This window comes from Lissotriton helveticus, chromosome 3_1 (assembly GCF_964261635.1).
Source record: "Lissotriton helveticus chromosome 3_1, aLisHel1.1, whole genome shotgun sequence".
Classification (NCBI taxonomy): domain Eukaryota; kingdom Metazoa; phylum Chordata; class Amphibia; order Caudata; family Salamandridae; genus Lissotriton; species Lissotriton helveticus.
Window position 1 is genome coordinate 1,288,476,246 of NC_136061.1, and position 13,902 is coordinate 1,288,490,147.

Genomic DNA, 13,902 nt, shown 5'->3' on the forward strand with positions numbered 1-13,902 from the left:
CTCTACCCTTGTCAGCAGGTTTTAAACTAGGGATTCATCCTGCGTGAGGTTGTTAAGGTCAATCTTCATTCTTTTGGGAAGCTTGTCATATTTATTGTTCTTTATTAAGTTCTCCACATCCTTAAAGAATACCTTTTCGAAGGTGAGTATTGCGCTCGTGGTCATGGCTGTAGGTGGAGTGAAAGTGGATTTAGGACTCAGGCCTGAATGGGTTGGTGTTGTAGCCGTCTCATGTTGGAAGAAAGAGTGGAGTCTGACCTTCCAGAAGAACTGATGTAGTTCGCTTGTGAGGCGGAAGGAGTCCTCTCGTGGGGTTGGGACGAAACCAAAACGTAATTGTAGTGCTATTGTCTCTTCTTTGTCCAGTGTCCTGTCTGAAAGATTGACTATGAGGTTTGACTGGATGTTTGGCTCTGTGTCTTTCGTCTGATTGTCCGTTTCCTGCCACTGGACTTGTTTGTCATTTCCTCTCCTTCTTCATCTGCCTCTGCCCCTGCCTCTGCCCTAAAAATGTTGAGAGATAGGGTTTTGGAAGAATTAGCCGCGGCCCGTGGAGGGAGTAACGGTAGGGTAGGAAGGCGGGGAGGGGGAGGGGCAGGGTGGAGGGTGCTAAAAACCGGCATATAAATAATTGCAGGTAAGTAAACAATTTAATTAAGAAAACGAATTTCGTAGCGCGCCCTGCATCACAAAATGCAATGCAGTGCGCACTACGAAATTCGTTTTCCTAATTAAATTGTTTACTGACCTGCAATTATCCATATGCCGGTTTTTAGCACCCTCCACCCTGCCCCTCCCCCTCCCCGCCTTCCTGCCCCACCGTTACTCCCTCCACGGGCCGCGGCTGGGAAGAATGATGGATTGGGTTGGTGTGCTGTGAAGCCTGGGTACCAATTGGATTGCCAGCTAGTAGAGGTGGTCCTTAGAAGCCGTACATCGGATGTGACGGTAGTAGCCCCTGTTGGTCTCTGTTGTTGTGATGGCTTTCATTGCTGGAGTTGCTGCGTGTGGATTGGTAGGACCTGTTAGATGAAGTGGAGCCCTCATCTGAGGATTGGTCATTTCCCATGGGCTGGTAATCCTCCTTTGTGTATGGGTCGAAGTTTTCCCTGTCGAATTTGCAGGTGTCTTTCTGTAACTTTTGTATCTTTTGCTGCACGGGATAGTCTTTGGGCTCGCTGAGCTCAGTATTGATCTAAGCCAAGCAAGACTTGTAGGCTGTTATACTGATGTTGGTTTTTAATGCATTCTCTGCGATATTTATTTTGATTATGAGGGCCATCTGAGAGTTGTTTATGCGATGCTTATTATCAGGATCAGCCAATCCTGTGTGGACTTCCAGGCTATCTGGCTCCATTCTTGTCTAAAGATTAAATCCTCTAGAAACAGTCATGGTGCTGTATTCACAACTAGGCCGTTGGGTGCTGCATTAGCCCTCAAATACTCCGTCATTATTGCCACATGGAGTGCTATCTTCACGTGCTGTTTCTTTGGAGAAGCAATGGTATTCCAGTCACCCTGGGTGTTACTGGAAGACGTGTTGCCATCGTCGTTCAACAATGATGGTGTTCTTAGTATTTCAGCGACTATGTCTTTGCCATAGCTTAGGCCAAGATTAGGATTCATGTCTGTGTCTTACTGTGGATCAAAAAAAAGGGAGAAAGAGGATAGAGAATAATGTCCCTCGTCTAGGCTGTCCTGCTAATGATGTTTCAAACAAGAGACCCCTTGTGTGAAAGAAGGGGTACGGGGGAGAAGGAGCTAATTCAAGAGGTCCAGAAGCCCATGCTCCTAGCAGTATTCACACACTTCAACAATAGGGCTAGTTTTCCTGAGGACATTCAAGAGGGGGAGAGGCACAATCTCTTAGAGCGTGGAGAGTGCCTGGGCCAGAGTATTTAGAATGGGACTGTCAATGGGATACCCTTTCCCCCATTACCATCCACCATGATCCTTAACTGTAAGTTCTTAGTGACGTCTTATGTCCAGCCTTACGTCAAACCCGGCAACTTTCAGGTATAAATATACCAACGTTACCTTAAGCAAACACACAGTGGTTTGGAGCAGAGCGGCTGTCTACTTGCCCGACGCCCAGCTGATGCGAGAGCCGAAGGAAGCCTACCCTCCCTTGATGCACTGAGAGAGACGCTGTCTTTTCTCTTGCTGAGAAATCCAGCTCCGGTGTTTCTAGTCACCCATGCGGGTTTCTGGGAGATCGAGTCCTCAGAGAGAGATACAAGACCTCCTACATTTTAGAACCAAGGTACAGAGCTGAGTGAACCCTTAAGAGATTTCTTGACTCAGATTCTTGGCAAAAACCAGCTTAACTTAAACTGCAACTTACTTACTCTTTCCCACGTATTAGGCTTAGGTCAGGTACACCGGGGTAGGCGTATATTAGAAGCACCAGTTGAGTACGTTAGTCAATGTTTTTATGTATGTATATATTTTATCCGTTTTAAAGTATCATATGGCTAAGAAACCATATCAATGCTTTTACAGTATTATTTCATAATACTCCTTTTACTGTACGCACTTTACTTTATGATAAGTATTGCAATTGTGGCAACTCACTTCTCTTGCATGAGAAAGAAGACTGCTCAATAAATAACACCTTTTATTGAAAACGCCCGTCTCTCTATTTCTCTGCACTCTGGTGAAACTAAGTACGCACAATTAACTGAGTGAAATAATTGTCTATTGTTTTCACACGGCTCTAGAGATACACTCTTTATTCTGAGCGAGCAAAGTTGTCATGTTTATGCGGTTGTCAGAAGATAATCCCTTCTTGTCTAAATCAGGAGGGTTAACTCTTTCCTGAACATTCGAGAACGTTTCTAGTGACCTCTGAGCTAGCTGGCAAAACTAATTAAGTCTAATATCAGTAGAGACCTAGATGACCTCAGTCCTCCGTCTACACTGCTGTTTATATTATTCCAATGTGCAGAGCCTATTGGGAATATAGGAACTACACTACAGAAGGGACTGTAAGCAAACTCACCACCACAGACACTCTCAGGTCCAAAAGTGGTAATAAGCTGAGTAATTGATAATGAATGATATACAAACAACACATACCATACGAAAATACTTTAGAAATCACTGACTGGCTCTGCAAATCAATGTATCGCAAAAACCTAGCACTGTAAAAAGGCAGAATAACAAAACGCATATTTCAGTAAAGTTGTGCCCTCTGATGACCTTACTGAACTCAAGAAGAGCACAACAGGAAGCAGGAAGCGTTGGGCTCAGAAACAAGACATTGACAACTCTGAACAATACAACACAACCTAAATACCTCAAAAATGTAAAACCTTCTCAGCTATGCCTTAGTATCTCAACTTTTCATCACAAACCTATGTCTCGATTACATACACCTACAGGATGCTGCCCCACCTCCTCACAAGTTCATAATCTGGATGTAAACCTTCAGAGAAACTTTACAGGATCCCTCTACTTCCCCACGCAACAATTCACCCAACTTGAATATAATGGTTACATACAGAAAATCCTTACAATACCTAAAAAATAAAAATTAAGGGACCACTCCACAGATCAACATCTATTGTATTATTGTCCATAGTTCATCAAAATCAGAAGGCTATGTGTCTGTGTTTCAGCCGCTTGAAGGTTTGTTGGTGGATTAAGTGTGCTGTTACTGAATGTAGGTTGCTGCTTGGAGTATAATGGTGGGCAAGACTGGGAAAGTAGTATAGTTCTTTGACCCATATACTGGATTTTGTTATAAGGATTTCTTTTTAATAGTTCTCCAGTTGCTGAAAGGTGTATGTTTCACACCTAACAATAAGGTAGGTAACAATGAACTTGATTAATATATGATATGCTACAGTTGGTTACATGGGCCTTGTAGGTTTAAGCCAAAAAGAAGTAATTGGTGAGCTTGTCCAATTGTCGGGTCCTATGCAAGATTATACCGACGTAATAAGAAAATACTCAATGGCCTTGGCCTAATTCTTGTTTCCACCGGGTGCACCTAGATGTCTCCCAAGAAAGTACTCTAATAGCCTCATTGGCTATGGAGCTAGAAACTTTGGTTACAGGCCATATCTGTATGACAATGCCTGCGGATGTACTACAGACCCATTGCTTTATTCCTGACCATTTCATATGCTCCAACAAGGTGAAATTAAATCTTTCTAAGAAAAACTGATTCTTCTGATAATTCCTCATTTTCAATTGGACCTTGTGGTCTCACTCATAAACCGTCCTGAACTATGATTCTGCAGAATTAGTGGTAGCTCCCAGGGGCATAGTTGCTGTATGATTTTCCTATGCACTTGAAAGGAGGTCCTCAGAGCATATTACACCATTTGATAGGCATTGCTATTGCACAATGTTTATTTGCTTGGCGGCCAAGATAATGAATTTTAGTAAATGTTTTTTTTCCCACTATTTGAATATACTTCATTTTGTTTTATTGGAAGTGCATGTTTAAATTAAAGTAGAGTCATTTTAACTTGTTGCAATTTAACAAGTACAACGTTTGTTGTGAAATGTTATTTTTAAAAAACAATTCTTCATACTTAATGCATACCCTCTTTCTACACCTCACAATTCATTCACCTTGTTATGTGAAACTATTTTTGTTATATATCTGGTACAAGATTGTCCTTGGTTCATCGTTCTTTGGGTTCTAGAGACTAGGCCAGGGGAGAGTTGTTGTACAATAGAAGATGACTCCACAAGCAGGTAGGTGAAGTAGAAGCTTTATTGCAGCACAGGTATAGGTAGGTCAGCCCCCCGTCCAACCAGAGCTCCAACTGCCAACAGGGCGAAGGAGAACTCCAGAACCCAGAACCTAGGGAGAGATCTAGAGTGCTGGCCAAAGAAAGAAGCAAAGCACTGTACAACATATCTCCCCTCCTTGCAAGGAAAGAAAACACAGGAAAAGGAAAGAACACTAATGCACATAGTCATTTAAGTACGAGGGAGGGCGACGAGAGCGAGAGTTCCTTAAACCAACATTAACCAAGGAAGAGGAGGCAGGAACGGGAACAGAAGTGGGAACAAGCGAAGCAGGAGCAGAATTAACCACAGAACTACTATGATAAGTACATAAGGATGTAGAGGCATCGCCACCACCCACCTCCCCCCGTTCGGTTGACAAGGGAATGGGTAGACGAGAACAACCAGAAGACAGTAAATAACCATTACAACCATCACTATGAGCAGGAAGCAGGTCATCAGAAGAAGAATCTTTACATTTCTGGTAGAGGGCCACCCTCCGGTAATTCCAACTTTCACCATTGGCCAAGACAATGAAGTGAGGAAAAACCCTCTTGACTCTGTAGGGACCCCTAAACTTGCTAAGACCTTTAGCAAATCTTCCCGGCTTAACTTTAACCAGGTCACCCACAGAAATGGGCATGGGAGCACTGTCATGAATTAAAGGAACATCGCTACTCGAACCCTTCAACCAAGCAGGGGTCAATTTGCTTACAGGCGTGCGACCACGCATAAGTTCAAAGGGAGACTTTTCCCCACACTTATGGGGTGTGGAGCGGTAAGCCCAGACCAGTTCCTGGACACGCTCTGTTGAAAAACAGCCAGTCTCAACGAACAACTGAATCACGCCCTTGACAAGGCGATTCACCCTTTCACAAAGGCCATTCCCTTGTGGATTGTAAAGACTAGTCTTCTGATGCCTGATACCACACTCATTTACAAATGAAGTCATCTTCAAAGACGTGAGTTGAGTCCCATTGTCTGAAATGAGAACAGAAGGGTACCCCTCGTTGATAAAAGTACTCTTCAAAAACTTAATGGTGGCTTCAGTGGTGATTTCTTTAACAAATTGTATACACAACCATTTAGAAAAACAATCGATTAAAACAATTGCAAAACGGTGATCAATAGGTAGTTCATTCATAGGTCCTATGAAGTCAATACAGACACTATGCCAGGGAGTATTCTCATACACAATTTTTTGTGTAGACCGAGAGCCCAAGACTTTGAGGCGCTTCTCCCCTTCCCTACAGAAACTACACTTCGTAACACAATCAATTGCATCATTATCAATAGAGGGCCACCAAAAGTTCAGTTTGACACGGCGTTGAGTGAGACTTTGACCCAAGTGTCCCTCATGGGCCAAGTCTAAAATCCTTTTTCTTAATGAACAGGGAGGGACAAAACGGTCACCTCGCATCAAAACATCTTTACCCTCTAAAGAAAGTTCATCTAAGATTTTCAGAAAGGGCCTGACTGAAGGACTAACAGAACTTTCCCTCCTAGAACCATTGGAAACAAGACTGATGACAGCCTTCAAGGTCAAATCTTCAGCCATTCCCTTGGACCATTCAACATGGGAAAATGAACCACCGCCCACCGACACAACATCCTCCATTACAGCAACCGCAAGATCATCAGACGGGATCTCAGAACTAGAACAAGTGGAAGGAATAGGGAGCCTAGACAGGCAATCCGCTTGGATATTCTTCCACCCATGGACAAATTCGATCTCACACTGATAATCTTGCAAGCGAGAAGCCAGTCTCGCCAACCTTGGAGAACCTTTACCAGCCCCACCAGGAGCTAACACATTTAAAAGGGGTTTGTGGTCTGTACGTAAAACAAACTTGTAACCCCACAAGTAGGTTCGAAAGTAACTCGTTCCCCAGACCGCAGCAAGAGCCTCACGCTCTATTACCGAGTAGTTTGACTCAGAGGTGGACAGAGGCCTAGACGCGAATGCAATGGTTTTCTCCACACCACCTTGTCTTTGTAAGAGAACTGCACCAAGGCCAATGGCACTGGCGTCAACCATGAGGATGGAGGACCGAGTAGTGTCAAAAGGGGTGAGGACATTTGCAGCTTTAAGTTCTCCTTTGATTAATCTAAAACAGGATTCATGCTCAGAGGTCCAACTAAATTTGATACCTTTTTTGAGTAAGGATCTCAGAGGAGCAGTCTTGGATGAGAAATCTCTTACGAATTTCGAGTAGAACTCAACCAAGCCCATAAATGACCGAAGCTGATCCTTATCGACCGGGGAGGGCGCCAACTCAATAGCTTCAAGTAAGTTTTTCTTAGGTTTGATGCCTTCTTCTGATAAACAAAATCCTAAATACTCTATTTCTCTCAACAGAAAAGCACACTTCTCCTTTCTTAGAGTCAAACCAGCCTCATCCACTCTAACTAACACATCTTGTAAGATTTTGTTGTGTTCTTGTAGAGAATTGCCATAAATCAAAATATCGTCTTGAAAGTACAGCACCTTATCAAGACCCTTAAAGACCTCAGAGACAAGTCTCTGGAACACGCTAGCCGCTGAGACTAGCCCAAAGGGTAGCCTGGTGAATTGAAATGTGCCCTCGCTGGTAATAAAGGCAGTTAAATGCTTTGAGCTTTCGTCTAAGCAAATTTGATGGTAGGCGTGTTTGAGGTCTAGCTTACTGAAGAACCTTGCTCCCTTAAGGGTTGATACTAATTCGCCAATGTTGGGTAGAGGGAATATATCTGCTACAACACATTTGTTAAGGGAACGAAGATCCACACAGAACCTGATCTTGTTGTCTGGTTTCTGCGATATCACGACAGGCGAAACCCAAGGAGACGCCTCGATGGGTTCAATAATACCCCCTTGGAGCATCTCCTCAAGGTTAGCCTTGACCTCATCTCGCAAAGCAAAGGGCACCCTCCTTACTTTGTGTTGTACAGGTGAACTGCCTTCCTTGAGGACTATACGATGTGAATAGCCAATGAGTTCGCCCAACTGATCTCTAAAAACATTTTTATATTTAGCTAATATAACTTCTAAGGATGGGTTTTCAACAATAGAAATAGGATTATCAGATCTAGGATCAACTACTATGTGCAGATCATATTGATGGTGACGGCCTAAGATTGCTGGACCATCAGCAGATATGTAGATTTTACCACGAGCCAATCTTCCTTTGAAACCAATTTCAGCTTCAAAGAAACCCAGTATGTCAATTTTCTCCCCCTGGTAGCCAGACGGGAAGATGTCACACATCTTCAACACTCTTTCTCCCCACACACTTTTCATCAACGAATTGGGAATTATAGTCCACTTGGAACCAGTGTCAACCATGAGTGTAATGACTTTCCCATCAATGACAAAATCATCCTTAAAAGGGTTACCTCTCTGGTTATCACACGCACACACAGTGTCAGTCAGAACTAAGATTTTGTTGACATCACGTCTCAAATCATCACTCTCGTTAACAACTGTGATTCTCGAATTATTCTTATTCTTACACATTTTAGCGAAGTGTCCTGTCTTACCACACCTCAGACACTCTTTGTTGTTTGCAAAACAAAATTTACTATCTGAAGGATGGGAAAAGCTACCACATCTAAAACAAATCTTTTGATTATTCTTACTAAAAGAAGTTTGTTGTACATTCTTTTTCTGAAGGACATAGCCTTTCTTCCTAACTATTGCAATGGCAGTAGCTTCATCCTCACTATTTTCGCTATAGGTATTCTTATGAGAGATTTCTGCCACTTTAGTCTCCAAACTATTTTTCTGTAGTTCTCTCATACACTTTTCGCTTTCTTCCACAACTTTGGCAAGATCTATAGCATCTTTCAAACTTGGGTTCTTTGCCGCCCACAATCGTTCTTGTACTTTTCTATTGTTGGTTTGAACAACTAGCTGGTCTCTAATTAGCTCGTCCGCCATCTGCCCAAAGTTACATTTGATTGATAGTTCGCGCAGTCTCGCTACAAACTCATCAATGCTCTCTTCCGGTAATTGTCTATTCTTATAAAACTTATATCTTTGAAGGATAAGGTTCTCCTCTTTGCCAAAACGGGTTTCTAATCTTGTTATCGCTTCTTTAAACTCATCAAAGTCAGCTTGTGACCCTACAGGTAGTACTTGAGGTAAATATCTGAATAAACGCTGTCCCTCTTTACCCAATGTGGTCATTAGTAATGCTTTTTTCCGTTTTGGTGAATACTCCTCACCGTCCAGAGCCTCAATATAGTTAAAGAACATGACTACCCAGTCTTCCCAGGCTATTGGAGGAATGCCTGGTTCCGATAAGAATTGAGGAGGAAGAGCGACATTGATCGCTTGAGCCATGTTTAAGGACCACTAATAGGGTAAAGAAATAAGTACACCAAATAATAAGATAAAATGAGTTTAAAATTAATGTTCACACTTATCACAGAGGAGAACTGGGGCGAAGAACCGATGCTTAGCGCTCAAACACGAGTGTTTCCATGGAGATCCGGAGTAAATATGCAAATATCTGTAAAATGGCCGAAAACGTCGTGCGTTTGACGTTAAACGTTGTAACCACAGCGAGAGTCCATGCGCAAGTGAAATGCGCTTCAATAATGAGATGGGAACGCTGCTTCTGTGTAGTTGTGCGTTCCAGTGACGCTTGTGCTTGCGTTCCAAGACGCTGATTCTTGTTTGTAAAATGTCACTTCCGCCGCTTGTGTTAGACTGACGTAGACGCTGTCTTAGCTTGCGCTTCAGTGATGCCGTCGCTGCTGCAGTTAGCGTTCTAATGACGCACTCGCCTGGCTCAAAGTTGTGAACGCGCAGCGTGAGTTAGTGTTGCTAAGCGACTCACCGCGATACTGACTCGACGGTAGAGATGATGTCAATCACTGTATCATAAGTCCTCCGACGATGAAAACATTGGGAAAGTGCACTTTTGGCAAGCGGTCATCGTTGAGATGGAAAATGATGTCAGCGTCCTCGCTCTTCGCTGTCCACACGGGGTTCTTGGGGTTTCTTGAACTCTACCGCACTGTAGTAGTTTCTTTGGCTGCAGCAACACGTGGAGAAGAAATGGTTGGACACTCCACTAGTCCAAGTCGCCAAATGTTGTACAATAGAAGATGACTCCACAAGCAGGTAGGTGAAGTAGAAGCTTTATTGCAGCACAGGTATAGGTAGGTCAGCCCCCCGTCCAACCAGAGCTCCAACTGCCAACAGGGCGAAGGAGAACTCCAGAACCCAGAACCTAGGGAGAGATCTAGAGTGCTGGCCAAAGAAAGAAGCAAAGCACTGTACAACAAGAGTTCTCAGAGTTCTTCTCTGCGGAAGTCAGCGAAGTGCTGAAACAACTCTGCCATGCTCCGCGGAGCTACGTGGAGTTCCACCCACAGAAGAGTCTGTTAAGTTTTGATGCTCGCAGTGATTTTTAGCACCGTGAGTTTGTTGCACGCTGTAAAATCAGCACAATATGCACTATGCGTAGCACAAGAAGGAGCCTCTGCTTTCTGCCGCTCGAGTAGACATTCTATTTGAGCAGCAGCTTCCTCAACCTGAGCGGCAGATCTATTTATTTATTTATTTAGACACTTGGTATCGTATGCGAATCTCTCCCAAAGGAGCATCTCAGCGCTGTGCTGCACAAGAGGAAAGAGAAAAATCTAGAATAGCCTGGTCTTAAGCTCCTTCTTGAAAGAAGTGAAGTAACGGCAGGAGTCAAGGCCAAAAGGAAGTTTATTCCAATGATATGGAGCAATATAGGAGAGCAATCTGCCACCATATCTTGAGTTACGGATGGGAGAAATCACCAAAAATGCTTTGTCCGATGATCTCAAGTATCTAGATGGGAAATAAGGGTTTAGTAGGGATGACAAGTAAGCTGGCCTCGACTTAAAGAGGACTTTGTGTATCAGGTAACAGAGTTTAAAGATGAGAGACTTCCTAACAGGCAGCCAATGCAACTTTCTGAGGAACAGAGCAGAAGGTGAGCACGAAGGGAGGATACAGATTAGTCATGCAGCGGTTTCTGAACCACCTGCAGTTTTGCCAGCAGGGTGGTATCATTTACTGAGGTCAGCAAAGCGTTCCCATAGTCCAGGCGGCTGGTGATGAGAGCCTAGACCAGAGTCTTCCTAGCCATAACAGGAAGCCAGGGCAGGGTTTTTTTTAGAATCCTCAAGGTAGCAAAGCATATGCCACAGGTAGAGCTGCCATGATCTTTCATAGAGAGAGATTGGTCGAGATCATGCCCAGATTTTTTCCCCCATGTTTAGGTGTAGGAGCCACACCAAGGTGTGCGATCCACCTGTCAGCTGCCCATATCTCAGAAGCCTTACCAAATAGCATGATCTCTGCCTTGTCGCTGTTCAATTGGAGACAGTTGTTCCTCACTCAGACAGCGACTTCTGACATGCAGCTTGTGAACTCTTCACCTTGTCTGGAACAGGGTCAAAGGAGAACAGAAGTTGTGCGTCATCTGCATATGACACAATCTCTACACTACAGGCTCTAACGATTTGGGCTAAAGGTGCCATATAGGAGTTAAACAAAGTGGGCCTTGGATACGATCCCTGGGGTACCCCCTTGTCCATATACATCAGTTGTGACATGAAAGAGACCAGGTGGACTTGTGTTTGATGGGCAAGGAAGTCCATGAGCCAATGTAATGCCCTGCCATATAGCTATGCCTTGTGCAACCTATGGGTAAGAATAGTTTAGGAGACTTTGTCAAAAGCTGCTGATAAGTCCTGCAGTACCAATATAACCAGAGTTCCCACATCGAGAGAGAGCCTGATCTTATCAGACACAGCCATTAGCACAGTCTACGTGCTGTGAAGCTATCAAAAACTGGATTGTGAGGTATCCAGGATGCAGCTAGCTTCAAGAAAGGCAGAGAGCTGTTTAATAATAAACCTTTCTTGTACATCCACGGCCCGTATAGGGCGTGCCACCGGGCGGTGACGTGGGGCGGGGGATGGGCAGGGTGGAGGGTTTTAAATGCAGCAAACGGACAATTTCTGGTAACAAAAAAAACCCCAAAATTGTTGCGCGAGCAGCATCGCATTTGGCGAGCCAGCGCGCGCAACAAAATTTGTTTTTTTTCCTGTTACTTACCTGAAATCATCCGTTTGCCGCATTTTACAACACCCCACCCTGCCCCTCCCCGCCCCACATCACCGCCCGGTGACACGCCCTATACAGGCCTTGGCTGTTCTAATGTTTTTGCAGGGACAGGTAATAGTGAGATAGGTCTATAGTTAGATCAGCAGTAGATGTTTTCAGCAGGGGAGACATAGAGGCAGCCTTCCAGTCCCCTTGCACTTCAGCCATAGTCAGCAAAAGGTCTAGGACTAAGGGAGCCAGGCATACCGCTAGGCTGGCCGCTGTCTTGGGTGGACAGAGGTCCAGTGGAGAACCAAACTTGGCATAGAGAAGTGAGTCCAACACCTGGGCTTCCGAACAAGGTTCAAAGTCAAAGTCGCACAGGCTACCCATGGCTGAAGGGTGTGGGATATTAAAATCAAACTCATCCTCAGGAAAATCAGGGATCACAGGGAAGTTACTGTAGATAATCTCAATTTTGTTTTCAAAGAAGACAGCTAACTCATTGCACAGCTCTTGGGAGGCCATGGTTGTAGAGGCACATGCCCTATAGTACTTTATATAGTTATTTGGTGGAATTGCCAACATTGGCAATTGAAGAAGCCAGATAGGCTTTCCACGCTGCTCTTATCATGTTACGATAGACTCTAAGCCTGGAACGATATTCTACTTTATCCTTGGGAGATTTCGTAAGATGCCAGCTACTCTCGAGGTGTTTACAAATCGATTTCTCTTGAAGCAGATTCTCTGAAAACCAAGAAGCTGGGCTTCTGGCAAAGACGGATGCACATTATTTAAAGGGTGTGATGCGATCAAAAACACTGGTCAAGGAGTCATGGTAGACAGATACAGCTGTGTCCACATCTAAGTGAGATAGAGGCAGGGGTACACAGCCAACCTCCATGAAGATGGTAGGGTAACTTTTTCCAGTTGTGTTGGTATCTAGATGCAGGTTTCTTGGGGTTTCTATAAATAGTTTCCCACAGAATAGAAAACCTGATTATGTAATGGTAAGGCCAGGTGACAGGAAGAGGAAAATCACAAGAGACTTCACTTGCATTGGTAAAAAATAAGGTCCCGCATTTTTCCTTCCTTATGTGTAGGGCCAGACACTAATCGTTTGTGCCCCTGTCATTCCAAATCTCCTAAGAGTTGGATCATACCTGGATCGTTGCGGTTTTTGCCATGATAGTTGAAGTCACCCAATAGGAAAAACTTTGCTGAAGCCAAGGCATAATGTGCAATAAAGTCTACTAGAGCCTGTGAAAATTCCTGTTTTGTGCAGGGGGATGATTATAATGACGCCTCTTTTTCACGTTTCTGTGGCAGATAAAACTATCTTAAAAATGCACATTTCTAACCAGTCCGTGCAAAAGTGTGTCAATTAACTCAACCTTTAGGGGGCTGTGATCCGACCGGTCCGATCTTATAAGAAAGTATTGTTCAGGGATGGCTAAAGGAATGCAAGGAACTGCAGAGTTACAGAGCCAGGTTTCCGTAAAAAATCAAAGATCAGGATTGGAAGCTGAGATGAGGTCCCATAATTCTAAAGCATTCTTGGACACAGAGCTAATATTACAGTACATGCCAACAATGTCCCAATCCAAATATGTCTTGCCATCGTCAATGCTGATTGGAGAATCAATGTCGTTAGTCTGTTTGAAAATTATACCAGACAGCAGGGAGGGGGCGGGGTAGAGTGGGTGGTGGTGTTGGCAAAGGCAGATTAGTCGCAGGCTCAGGCACTATTGAGAGAGAGGGACATGCGAATACGCATGCCCTACAAGAAGCAGGGCACTTCAAAGATGGGAACTTCTAACTACGGTTATGAGCAGGGTCGCAGGCGAAGGCACTAACCAGACCCATATACTTAAGTTCCCTTGAAGAGTATATCTTTGCCACGGTTAATGGATATGAGGCAATGCCCAGGAGATCAGAAAGTAAAATTAAAACAGGCAGGGGTCCTCGTGTCTGGCGTCATCCAGGCGCGGACGGGCTTGCTTTTAGCGCACATTTGGTGCACTGGTGGTGTGTCTGAGCCCAACAGCTGCCTTAATGGTTGTCAGTGCAAATGAGCCCTGAGT